Source organism: Sarcophilus harrisii, chromosome 1 (assembly GCF_902635505.1).
Source record: "Sarcophilus harrisii chromosome 1, mSarHar1.11, whole genome shotgun sequence".
NCBI classification, from domain to species: Eukaryota; Metazoa; Chordata; class Mammalia; order Dasyuromorphia; family Dasyuridae; genus Sarcophilus; species Sarcophilus harrisii.
Genome location: NC_045426.1, coordinates 351,254,022 through 351,268,041, shown reverse-complemented (window position 1 = coordinate 351,268,041; position 14,020 = coordinate 351,254,022).

Sequence of the window (14,020 nt, the reverse complement as noted above, 5' to 3'; positions counted from 1 at the left end):
CAGAACCAGGAGTACATTGTACACAATAACAAAAAGAATGTGAGATAATCAGCTATGAAGGACTTGTTTCTTCTCAGTGTTATCCAAAGCAACCCCAATAGACATTGGACAGAAAATGCCATCTGCATCCAGAAAAAGAATTATGGAGACCAAATGTAAATCAACACATGTTATGTTCATTTCTTTTTTCTGTTTTTTTTTTATTTTTCCCATGGTTTTTTCCCTTTTGCTCTGATTTTTCTCTCACAACATGATTCATAAAGCAATGTATATTAAAAATAGTTTTTTAGTAAAAAAATTTTAAAGTATCTATTATGTAAAAAAAAAAGAAATAGGGCCATACAACACTTAAAATTAAAAAGCATTCAAAAACTGCTTGATAAAACAAACTGACTCCAATCAGTGGTATGGGAAACGTTGGGGGGAAATTATCTAATTTGTAATAGCTGTTTTCACAGACTATTTGGACAGATAAAGTTCTTGTAACTAATAAGTCCATTTTGAACTCACAATAGTAAAAATCCAAAATATTATAATTGTTAACTATGGTTTTAGGCTTTCTAAACGATAATGAGAAGACTGCAAATTTTAAGCCTATCAAAGTGAAAGTAGGGGACCTAGAAGTACCAGATCTCAAATTATATTACAAAAGAGTGAATATCAAAACAACGTGGCAATATATAAGAAATATAATATTTGATCAATGGAATAGATTATTATATAATATATCAAAACAAATGACCACAATAACCTAGTGTTTGATTATTCCAAAGATACCTGCTACTGGGGCAAGAACTTACTATTTGACAAAAACTGCTAGTAAAAGTGGAAACTAGTTTGGCAAAAACTAGTCATAGAGCAGTATGTATTATTCTATATCAAGATAAGCTCAAAATAGGGAGATTATTTAAACATAAGGAGTCATATCATAAGCTATTTAAGGAAGCATGGAGGAAAAATAACCTGTCAGATTTATGGATAAAGGTAGTTAATGACAAACAAGAAGAAATAGAGGATCATGAGGATAAAATGGATAATTTTGATTTGTAATAAATTAAAAAGTTTTGTAGATACAAAACAATGCAGCCAAATTTAGAAGGAAAGGAAGATATTTTGCAGGGAAATTTTTGCAGCAAAGTTCTCTAATAAAGATTTCATTTCTCAAATAAAGGCAACTGAGCCAAATTTATAAAAATAAGAGTTATTCCCCCACTGACAAATGGTCAAATCATATGAACAAGTAGTTTTCAGGAAAAAAATCAAAGCTATCAACAATCATATAAAAATGCTCTGAATCACTAATGAGTAGAGAAATGCAAATTAAAACAACTCCGTGAAAATACTACATATCCACCAAATTGACTAATATGACAGAGAAAGAAAAGAACCAATGCTGGATAGGATTTGGGGAAATAGGTACACTAAGGCATTGTTGGTAAAGCTGGCAACTAATCCAACCATTGTGGGGGAAAATTTGGAACTATGACCAAAGAGCTATATTTGAGTCAGCAATACAATTATTAGGTCTATATCCTAAAAAAAAAAAATCAAAGATAAGGGGAAAAACACATATGTACAAAAATATTTTAAAAGCTACTCTTTTTGTGGTGATAAGGAATTGGAAACTGAGGGAATGACCATCAACTGGGAAATGGCTGAGGAAATTATGCTTGTAGTAGAATACCACTATGCTGTAAGAAATGACAAATAGAATAGACAAATATCAGAAAAATCTGGAAAGATTTATATGAGATTATGAAAAATGAAGTAAGATGTGGAGAACATTCTATATAGTAACAGCAATATTGTAATAATAATGAACCGGGACTTAGCTACTCTGAACCTTATAAGGATATACAACAATTCCAAAGGACTCTTAATTTAAAAATACTATCCCCTTTCAAAGAGTGAATTTATGCCTGGGTGCAGATTGAAGCATACTTTTTTTTTCACTTTTTTTTTCTTATTTTCTTTGGAAATAAGGCTACTGTGGAAATGTTTTGCATGATGTCATAAGCATAATGGGTATTGTATTCCTTGCCTTCTCAATGGGTGGAGAAGAATATGATGGGAGGGAGAAAATCTGAAACTGAAAATAAAAATAATTTCTTAATTAAGCTTGTCTTTTGAACTAAATTGCCTCAGGATTGTTGCATATTTTGATTTACTGATTAATACTCTTTCATAACAATGGAAACCACAGTCTTTCTTATCACTGGGTTTTATAATCTTCAAATCATTCTTGACACAGTTCTCTCACCCTCATATACAATCAGTTGCCAAGTTTTGTTTGTAACCTATATGACATGTCATGTACCTATTCTCTCCACCCAAATGAACCTTATCACTTTTATGTAACCTTTTGTAAAAGGCTACTAATCATTCTCCTAGCCTTCCAACCATCATTTACCCTGATGTAAAAAAATATTTCTGAGGCATAACCTTCAATAACCCTTTATTGCTCTTAGAATAAAGTATGGCGTGGAATATCACTATGTATCTAAAGTACTCTTTCCATTACTCGAATACCTTGATTTCTTTGAAGTCTCAGCAAGTTTCCTTTCCATCTCCTAGTTGTTAATGCTCTCTCCCTCCTCAAATTCAATTGCATTTGCTTATCGGTAAACCTGTTATATTTCCTTAGGAGAATATCAGATCTCCCAAGAGAAGAAACTATTTGGGTGCCACAGTACCCAGCCCAATACCACAACAGTATCTTGTACATAGTAAGTACATTAAAAAGAATTGAGTAATCTTTGAATTTTAAAAATTTAAAAATTCTATTGTCCTGAATTCTTTAACTCGATATCATCATCCAAGAATATAAAAAAAGAAGTTATTTATCCCCAAAGATGCTTTCACAGGCAAAATCTATGCTATGATCCATTTTAAAGAGAAACACAGTCTTAGAGTTCATAGAATGATGGATTTGTTCTTGTTCTTGTTGTTTGTCCTTCATTCTAGAAGAGGACCAATGATATCAGGAAGCTGATGTCTTGACTTGCAAGTGAATTGTATTTAAGTGAGGCAGAACTGTGCAAAGTCACTCTAGGATGATGGATTTAGAGTTGTAAGGTATATCAGATATCATCTAACTCAAACTTTTCATTTTATGGGTGAAGAAACCATAGAAATTAAATGATTGATCCAATGTTACACAGAATTAGTGGCAGAGAGCCAGACTTTCAATCCATATTTTCTGACTTCCTTCTCCTGTGCCTTCTCCTGTGCTGCCCTGTTTCTTCTCGCCAGATAAGTAAAGCTCCATGTTTCATCAATGTCCAAAATTAACTCTTAACCTCTAATCCATGAATATAAAATAAAATGAATTAATTAAAACCACTCAGGGAAATTCTTTTCAGTCCCAATGTTCAGAATATATTGTACACATAAGTAAATGTTTGCTGTTTTTTGTTATAACTAATCTCTTATTATTTGTTAAAAAGTTAATTGGGAAAAAAGAAAGATAGAATGATCCAGAAATTATTGCTATATTTCTACACATATAGGGATAGAAAAACAGGTAAAGTAGGAAGTACTTCCTTGGTACAAAAAAGCAGAGGGTAGCAAGGGTAGAAGAAATATAACTTTAAAATTATACTAGAAAAAATGTACTTTTACCAATTATATTTGAAAGATAAACTTTGATACCACCTCTGATTAAAAGTGACACTGGATTAGTGAAAGTTCTGCTAAGAGCTGGATGAGGACTTCTGGGTCTATATTTCCAGGATTAGGAAAAACCTATCCACAGAATATGCCTACAGAACAAAACAGAATCCTTGTACACTTGCAAAGAGCCCAGGATAACTGGAGAAGTAAAAAGAAATTAAATTGTAAAGGGTTTTAAAAGCCAAAGAGAATATTTCATATTTTCTCCTAGAGGTGATAGGGAGTCCCTGAGTTTGTTGAGTAGGGCATCAGCACGGTCAAATCTGCATTTTAGGAAGATCTTTTTGGTCACTGAGTGGAGGATGCATTGAAGTAAGGTGAGACTTGAGGCATAGGAGATCAATGAGGTTATTGTAATTCTCTAGGCACGAGGTGATGAGGACTTGCATATATATATATACATCTATTTATCTTTATATGTGTGTATATATTATATATGTGGATATATACATTATATGTATACACACACATGTTATAAAGGTAGAAATGATAAGACTTGACAACAGTCTGGATATGTGGGATGAAGGAAGATGAAGAGTTGAAGTATATTATAAGCCTGAGAAAATAAAAAGGGATATTGGGCCCTCAATAGTGCTAGGAAAGTAAGGAAGAAAGGAAGATTTGTGGTGAAAGATAATGAGTTTTGGACATGTTGAGTTTAAGGTGTCTATGAATCATCCAGTTTGAAATGTTCAATAAACACAGCAACTAGATGACATAGTGGATAGAACATAGAATATGGGTGCAGGAGGATCTGAGTTAAAATCCAGCCTGAGACACTTAATACTTACTAGCTGTGTGACCCTAGGTAAGTCACTTAAACCCAATTACCTGACCAAAAAAAAGAAAAGAAATAAATGTTCGATAGACTATTGAAAATTCAAGTCTAGAGGTCAGGAGAAAAGTCAAGGTTAGAGAAAGAGATACAGGAAACATATCACAGATAATAATTAAATCCATGGAAGGTAATAAGATTACCAAATGGAATGATGTAAAGGAAGGAGAGAGGAGGACTTGGACAGAGCCAAGAGGGGAACCCATTGTTATAGGGGGTGATCCGGATGAAGTTCTAGCAAAAGAGACTGGGAAAGAGCAGTCAAACAAGTAGAAGGAAAACCAAAAGAGAAATATAATGAAGACTGAAAAAAGAGAAAGTATCAAGGGGAAAAGAGTGATTGACAATGTCAAAGGCTTCAAAGTTATCTAAAAGAATGAAGAATGAGAAAAAGCCATTAGATTTGGCAATAAGATTAATGGTTACTTTGGAGTAAGTAGTTTCAATTTAATTTCAGCTAAATAACAAGGTTGGAATCAAGACAGCACAGAAAATAGACGCATTTATAGATAGATTTCTTATGGAATTTAAACATTAAAGAGAAGAGAGATAATTTAGCCATGAAAGAGAGGAGGGATTGACAGATCAAATAAAAGGTTTGGAGTTTTTTAAGGATAGGAAGGAAACATGGGTATGTTTATAGGCAGCAAGAAAGTGGACAGCAAACAAAAAATGATAAAGTTTAGTGAGGAGTGAGAATGATAGAAGTTAAGTAATTTCCTGGAGAAGAGGGGGTAGAATGGGATCATTTCTGTAAGTACAACTTTGGTAAGGAGACAAGGGGAGAAACCCTGGGTCACTGAGAAATTGCTGCTGGAAAATACACTTCTGAGAAAAGTGCATATCAAGTTTAAAAAAAAAAAGGTTATTTATAAGTTTCCAATTTTAACCAATTAGTCTTCTTCTGGAGTGAAAGAAAAGAGAGTGAAGGGCATCTGAGAGATGGAAGATGAGAAGGGGATAAACAAGTATTGAATTTGTTCAGTGAAGTTTGAGTCAAGGTTTTTAGCGGAGAGAATAGGGGGAGAGGTACTGTAGTTGGTTTGAGACAGATGAAAAAGTTTGGAGCCCCTACAGTGAGTAAGATGTGAATCAGCTAGGGACTGAGAGAAATACCTGTCTCCTTACCAAGGCTCAACTTGCACAAATGACCCCAATCTATTCCTTCTCCAGCAAATTACTTACTGCTCCTCCACTTCCCCCTGCCTTCTCGTTGGCTATTCTTGGTTTGTTTTTTTTTTTCCTATCTACTGGCCACTTTCCTGCTGCCTACAAACTTACCCATGCTCCCTCCATATCCTTTAAGTATTACCCAGGAGCAATGAGGTACCTATTGAGATTATGTTATATAAAACTGCAGGACCTAGTCAGTACAATTTCATGCTTTTTTCCAGCTTCCTTCAGTAACACTTAAGTCGGAGCAAAGACATTAGACATTGGGAGTAATCCAAAGTTGAGGTTTGGCAAGGCATTTTTGACAACAGGATGTGGGCAAGGGAATCGAGTACATAAGAGAGTGTAGAATTGATCTGGTTTACCCATGGGTGGAAATAAGAAATGGGAAGAAAGTGGGAAGGAATGATAGCCTAAGAAAGAACTGAGTAGTGAAGGAATTAGAGGAAGTTCATAATGAGAATGAAGAACAAGGTTAAGACTCACAAGGCAGAAGGGAAGATGGACTTATAAAAGATCATGATCAGATAAATCACTTAAGAATTGGTTACATTGTTATTAAGGAGCAGAGAAGGACCAACAAAGTAAAAATCTTCTCTTCCTACCTGAACTTGGGAAGTATGTGGAGATGTCACTATCATTTTGGGTCCCACAGAATACATCTGGGACAAGCCCTGTGAAATGTTCCTTCAAATCAACTTTTAAAGGAAAATTCCTGTGGAGGCGACTTTAGGAGGAGAGGAAAGAACAGAGAGAAATTGCTATACACTGCATACTACAAAAGAGAAATAGTGATCTAGGACAGCAGCCCTGTGGGGAGAAACCCTGGGTCACTGAGAAATTGCTGCTGGAAAATACACTTCTGAAGAAAATGCATATCAAGTTTAAAAAAAAAAAAAGGTTATCTATAAGTTTCCTGTTTTAACCAATTAGTCTTCCTAACTTTGTGCTAAGGATGAAATGAGATATCCATGCCCTCTAAGTTTAGGTACCCCTGGAGAAAGGCCCTGATTGCTTCACCCTAATTTATAGCTCTTACAATAAGGAACCCTAGAAAGGCAAAGGAGATATTGACAGAATGAAAAAAAGAATACTGGGGATGCAAAATGCAAGAGACCTGTTGTATATTATAGCACCATAACTGGATACTCTGGGAACTGAAAAATATCTGACTACTCAAGGGAACAGAGAGAGTTAATAATCTGCCATTTGGTAATTCAAAAAAAGTTTCCCATTTTAAAAAAAATTACTTGAGGTATGTTTCTGTGAATACATTCATTATTAAAGATATAAGTAAGCCTTGTGAGGTGAATTATTCAAATGTACAATAAGTGAGTGATTATATCATATGTTCAATTGTTATAAAAAGCATTATTTGCAGTGATTTCCTAAAATTTACAACAAAGTTCTTTGAAAACTACTGCATTACCAAATGCATAGTAGTAGAGTATGACAGACATATATAAAACAAAATTTGAGCCAATACTACATTGGTTTATTAAATGCCAAAACAAGAACAGAGGGACAAATGAGTGTAAATGTCAAGGGAGAAAGAAAATAGTAATTATCTTCTCCTATGTAAGGAAGTAAAAATATCACACATAGGAGAAAATGAAACATTCTTCACTCTTCTTGGGGGAAAAGTTAAAATGTATAAATTTTTAAAAGTTCTGTGATGGGAAAAATATCTGGAAATATTTTTCAAAATGCTTGTTTCAATAAAGTTAAAAATTTCTTCCACCTCAACTATTGTTACATCAGTGTGTATTTTGTGGAAATATTTAAACCATATATTCATATTTTTATATCCATTCATTAAAAAAGCAATCTTGGAACAGCTACTTGAGATCCAAGAAAACGTTTTTTAAAATTAAAAACAACAGCACTAGTGTGTTACCAAATGTAAGGAAAATGTTATCTTTAGAAACAATATTCTCATTATTTTTGTAAATCAGCCCACAGCATAAACAAATTAGAATTTGCTATTATATATTCTTCTACTTCAATCTTTAAAATAGGGTACTTCAATCTCCATGTAATGGCACTTAGAATTTATTAGAATTATATTATGTTAACTGATACACATTTATTTTTGTAAGAAAAATTGATAGTAGACCCACCTGGACCCTAATTTGACTCAGGACTTAATGCTTAACCCATTGTCACTGATATTTTTTACAGGTTCCTAACTGCCATGAGGATCCTGGAACATTTTAGAAGAACTACTCATTTCTTTGGCTCATTGTTCCCTCCTAGCAGCTGACTTAAAATTTTCAATATTTAACACTCCATAACACAACAAACGGAAGATCAAGATAGGAAAGAGTTTCCTTAAAAGTTAAGGTAAATTGGACTTCTTCTAGAGATCTTAGAAATAATGAAACCTAGTGGGCAAACCTTCCCTTCTCCAAAACTACTGCACAATCTCAGTCATACCCCTTGCAGCCATTTACTGAATAGGTGGTCTTGGTACTGAATCCACATGAATTCAGTGATCATATATTTGGCTTTATTCTCTGTATAATATTATTCTTTCTCCACAGCTCTTACTGATTTAAGATGATGTCATTTATTGCTGCTCTTAGTTACTGCTCCCAATTTCTACCCTCCCTTTTGTTGTTGTTCAGTCATGTCCAACACTTTGAGACCCCATTTAAGATCTTCTTGGCAGAGATATTGAAGTGATTTGCCATTTCCTTCTCCAGCTCATTTTACAGATGAAGAAACCTATCTGGTGAAATGATTTGCTGAAGGTCACACAGCTAATAATATCTGAGTCAGGATTTGAACCCAGGTCTTCCTGATTCTAAGCCCAATACTCTATCCACTGAGCTGACCTGACCACCCTCTGTAGATATTTCTCCAGATCTCCTAAGTTCCCAGCAAGTAGCAGACATTATTTTTCCCCAAGGACTTTCTCCTATTCTTTATAGGAGAAATATAGTTTCAAATTTCTGGTTCCCAAAAGGGTGTGTACAGCTCAAAATATTGTGGTATTGTCATGTAAAAGATCATATGGACATGTCTCCATCACACTTTATTTAGGCTATTGACTGTTTTTTTAATCTGAAGGACTTACCCAAATGTTAGATTCCTAATATAATTTTTTCTTATTGGTGTTAACCTACAGAAATTAGCTCTGGCCTGGAAATCTTTTTGAATCCTAATTCTGACATCCATTATGTTAACTATTGTTTCTAGTTTCATAATGTTTGAAAATATGACAAAAACTCTATTACTCCATTCAACTCAGTGTCTAACATATAGATAATGATCAATAAATGTATGTATAATTGAGTTGACTTGTATAACCTAAATTTTCTGGCAGCTATTTTTTAATACTGTTTAATTTTTCCACATTCATGCAATGAGAGTTTTCAACATTCACCTTTGCAAAACTTTGTGTTCAAATTTTTTCTCTCTCCTTCCTCCCCTCTCCTCCCCAAGACAGCAAGCAATTGATATAGGCTGAACATGTGCAATTCTTTTAAATATATTTCCTTATATTTCATGCTTTGTAAGAAAAATCAGATTAAAGGAAAAAATCTACAAAAAAAGCAAAGCAACAACAATAGCAAAAGGTGAAAATACTTTTTTTTTATTCACATTCAGTCTCCATAGTTCTCTCTGGATGTGGATCGCATTTTCCATCCCAAGTCTATTGGAATTGTCTTAAATTACCACATTGTTGATAAGAACCAAATCCATCACAATTGATCATTACATACAATGCCCAATATTCTCTTGGTTCTGCTCACTTCACTCAGCATCAGTTCATGTAAATTTTTCCAGGTTTTTTGGAAATCAGCCTGCTCATTATTTTTATAGAACAATAATGTTCTATTACATTCATATACCATAATTTATTCAGCCATTTTCCAACTGATAGGCATTCAATCAATTTCTAGGTCCTTTCTGGCAGCTATTTTTTCATTGGAATTGATGGCTGAGCCCTTCTGATGTTGAATTTGTATATCTTTCTGGAACTGAATGGAACTTTGTCAACTTAGGAGTGGGATACAATTTACTTCAAAGTTTCTTTTTGAGTTGTTTGCTGAGGTCTCCTCTCTGATCCTACTACCCATCAACTGAAATATTAATTAAAGGGAAGAACTTGAAAGATATTATGGAGTTGGTTTGTAAGAACAAAACAAAAACCTTGTTGTTGCTATTAATAATTCACAATTATATAGACTTGTAAGGTTTAAAAATAAGTTCATATATTTTCTAATTTGAGCTTCACAACAATCCTGTGAGGTAAATGCTGTTATTATTTCCACTTCATAAAGAAACTTAAAATTAGAAAAGCTGAATAAATTTACATAAAGCTATTAAATATTTCTAATAGGATTTGAACACATCTTCCTAACAGTAATATTAAGACTCCTTCAATTACACTAAACTATTTCTCCTTGCTCCCTTCTTTTTTGGCAATAAAAATTAGTTATGCATAGTTATGCATATATGTTAGCCTGGAATAGTATGGTAAGTCATGGATTGCACCAGAGTTTAGGGAATCTTTGTTTTGACACTTAAAGGATTAGATTGAGGAATCTTCTTTCCAAAAGTAATGAGCTCTAATCCCTCTCACTGATCCTTCTCAGTAAAACAATGCTTGTATCTCCAAATTAGTATATATTTACTAATTTAAAATTAGCTCATGATACCACTAAACTAATCATTGTGCACATTATAAAATTTATGCCAAAAATAAACATTTATATATAAGAAGATATAAAGAAGAAATAATACTGGACCCTACAATTAATCAGAAGCCATTGAAATTTATTGAGAGAGGGAAGGGACCAAGCATTTATTATGTAGCAAGCATTGTACTAAGCACTTTATAAATATCACATTTAATCATTTGCTGTAATATTAAATAGGGGAGTGATGTGGTCAGACCTGAGACTGACTTTGGAAACTATATGAAGAATACAAAGAAGTTGGGAAAGGTTTGAGTTAGAGAGATGGATGGGAAGTGATTAAGATCTGAAGTAGAGTAGCAACTGTGTAAATAGAGAAAGGAGAACAAACTCAAGAGGTGTGGAGGTAAAAAAAAAAAAAAGGACACTTGGAAACTGATTAGAAATATAAGGGGAATAAGAGTAAAGTTGAGGATGACACTAAGAATGACCACCTGGGTGATTAGACTACTGGTATTCTCCACAAATATAAGTCCAGAAGAGGAATGGGTGAAAGGTAACATAATAATATCTGTAATACATATTACAATCTATTCATAACTGCTCATCCTGTCTTACTCAGAACTTGAACCTTCCTTCCAAGAGGCATCTTCTATGACCACTCAGGTGATCTGGGCTTCAGAGATGGTTTTCTGGGTTGAGGAGAATTATCCCAAAGGTCCCTGTATAGTTGCTGTTGTTGGTACCCAGAGAATTTGACCCATACTCCAGAGAAAAATCTAAAGACTGGAATTTGTGCATAGTGGAGAGAAGGGACTATGAAGGAGAGTACTGAGAAATAAGAATAGATACCAGTTGTATTGATGCTGTCTTGAGTATGGCTGTCATGGAGAAGGGGAAATACAACCCATATTTCTACTCTTTGATTGGCTGATCACATATCCCTTTGCATCAAACCAAAGCCTATCTGGAATGAAGACATGATTCTCCTCTCCCTTGGCTCAGTCCCTACTATTGAGACCACTGCTCCAGTGTCTTACTTTGGATCTGAGCAAAATCTCAGTTTGAACAACCCTAAAAGAACAGGTTGATTTCAAGATCCTAATTTTGGGACCTGATTTGACTTAGAATTTCCAAAGAAAACTAAAGACTATTCATTTACTATCAGTCTCTAAAGCTTTCATACTAATTTAAATTTGAAGAAAAAAGCCAGGAATTGCTGCAAATTAAATTATATGCCTAAGGTCTCTCTCAGTTTTTACCCAATATGACCTTTCATTTGATAACTGTCTATATCCTTCTTGCTATTTTCTCTTTCTCTGGCTTACATGAGCAAACTGAAGTTATGAGACCTATTCAGTGAGGACATATTAGCTGCTGCCAAATATCTCCCTATATGTGACACTGTCAAAATCTATAAGGATAACCTAAAGTTAATTTTAATTTTTAATAATATTTTATTTTTCTAAACACATATAAAGATGGTTCTCAACATCCACGTTTGGTTTTATTTTATTTTTTATAAAAGTTTTTTTTAATTTTCCAAATACATGCAAATATACTTTTTATACATTCACCCCTATAAAATCTTGTCTTCCAATTTTTTCTCTCTTTCTTCTCTCATTCCCTCTCCTAGACAGCAAGTAATCCAACAGAAGTTAAATACATGTAGTTCTTCTAAGTATATTTCTACATTTGACATGTTACATAAGAAAAATCAGATTAAAAGGAAAAAAACACAAGAAAGAAAAAAGAAGCAAGCAAACAAACAAACAACAACAACAACAAAATGAAAATACTATGCTTTGATGCACATTCAGCTTCCATAGTTCTCTCTCTGGATATGGATTGTACTTTCCATCACAAGTCTATTGGAATTGCCTCGAATCATCTCCCCACCCCAGTCAGAAGCAATCCAGTATAAGCTGAACATATGCAATTCTTTAAAACATATTTCCACACTTGTCATGCTGTACAAGAAAAATCAGATTAGAAATGGAAAAATTAGAAAGAAAATCAAACAAATAAAAAAGGTGAAATGCATCCTCCATGCCAAGTCTATTGGAATTGCCTTAAATCACTGCATTGTTGAAAAGAGCCAAGTCCATCACAATTGATCATCATATGATCTTGTTGTTACTGTGTATAATGTTCTCTTATACATAGTTATGCTCATTTCACTCAACATTAGCTCATATAAGTCTTTCCAGGCTTTTCTTAAATCAAATTGCTCAGCATTTCTTATAGAACAATTGTATTTCATCACATTCATATATTATAACTTATTCAGTCATTGACCAATTGATGGGCGTCCACTCAATTTCCAGTTCTTGCCACTACAAAAATGGCTGCCACAAACATTTTTCCATATGTGGGGGTCCTTTTCCTTCTTTTATGATCTCTTTGGAATACAGATCTAGTAGAGATACTGCTGAATCACAGTTTTATAGCCCTTTGGGCATTATTCCAAATTGTTTTTCAAAATGTTTGGATCTTTTCAGAACTCCACCAACAATGGATTAACATCCCAGTTTTCCCACAGCCCCTTTAACATTTATCATTATCTTTCCCTATCATCTTTTGTTTAGACTATTGTAATAAAGTATTAACTGGCCCTCTTGATACCTCCTTCTCCCTTCTACTTTACCTTGTCTAGTGTTGCCAGATTAATCTTCCTAAATGCAGGCTTCATCATACCACTCTCCCTACTTAGGTACCCAAAATATTCTCACCTGAGATGAGGTAGAAGAAAAAGGAATAAGCATTTATATAGTACCTAATATATACCAGGAACTGTGCTAAAAACCTTGACAATTATCTCAATTTATTCTCATAACAAACCTGTGAGGATTAGTATTATTATCCTCATTTTTTCACTTAAGGAAACTGAGAAAAAAAGAGATTAAAGGACTCAGCTTGAGATGCGAATTCTATCATTTAATTCCAACTCACCTTTTTGGCCTAATTTTTCACTTTTCCTCTCTGTTTTAGGCACTTTGCACTGCTAGCTATTTCCCAGTCTTATTTATCCATTTCTTGCCTTCTTAGAATAAAAGGCCAAGAACCAAATCTGATACTATTTCTTTCCCATTTCTGCCTAGTGAAATTTTTCTTTTTCTTTCTAGACCCAGACTGGATATCGCTTCCTATATGTACCCAGTTTGAATTTCCTAGCTAGAAGTAATCTTTTCCTCAACAATTTCTCATATCTTTGTTTGACCTTTCCTCTATATAACTTGATATATACATGGATATTGTAAAATAGTTATTTGTATACATATCTTACCTTTCTAAATCAGTGAAAATTTGAAGGACAATCGTTATGTCATTTTTCATCTTTGTATCCTGTCTTTATTAGCACAGAGCATTTTGGATAATAACTAGTTTAAGGAACATATGTTCAAATGAATTAAATTGAATGGAGCTCCTACTAGGTCTTCACTTGACTTCTTATATTGGTCAATCAGTAAGTCCATAAACATTTTTATATGCTAGATTCTATAGTAAATGCAAGGAATACAAATAAAAATTTAAAAGGACAGTCTCCTTCCTCAAAAAGTGTTCATTCTCCAGAAGAAGACAACGCATAAAAGGACATAATAGAGAGTTTTAAAGAAGTCCCAAAGCTGTGTAGCTGACTAGAAATGTGGTCCCTAGAGTCCTGAAAATCATTCCTGTGTCCTAAGTTGTCATC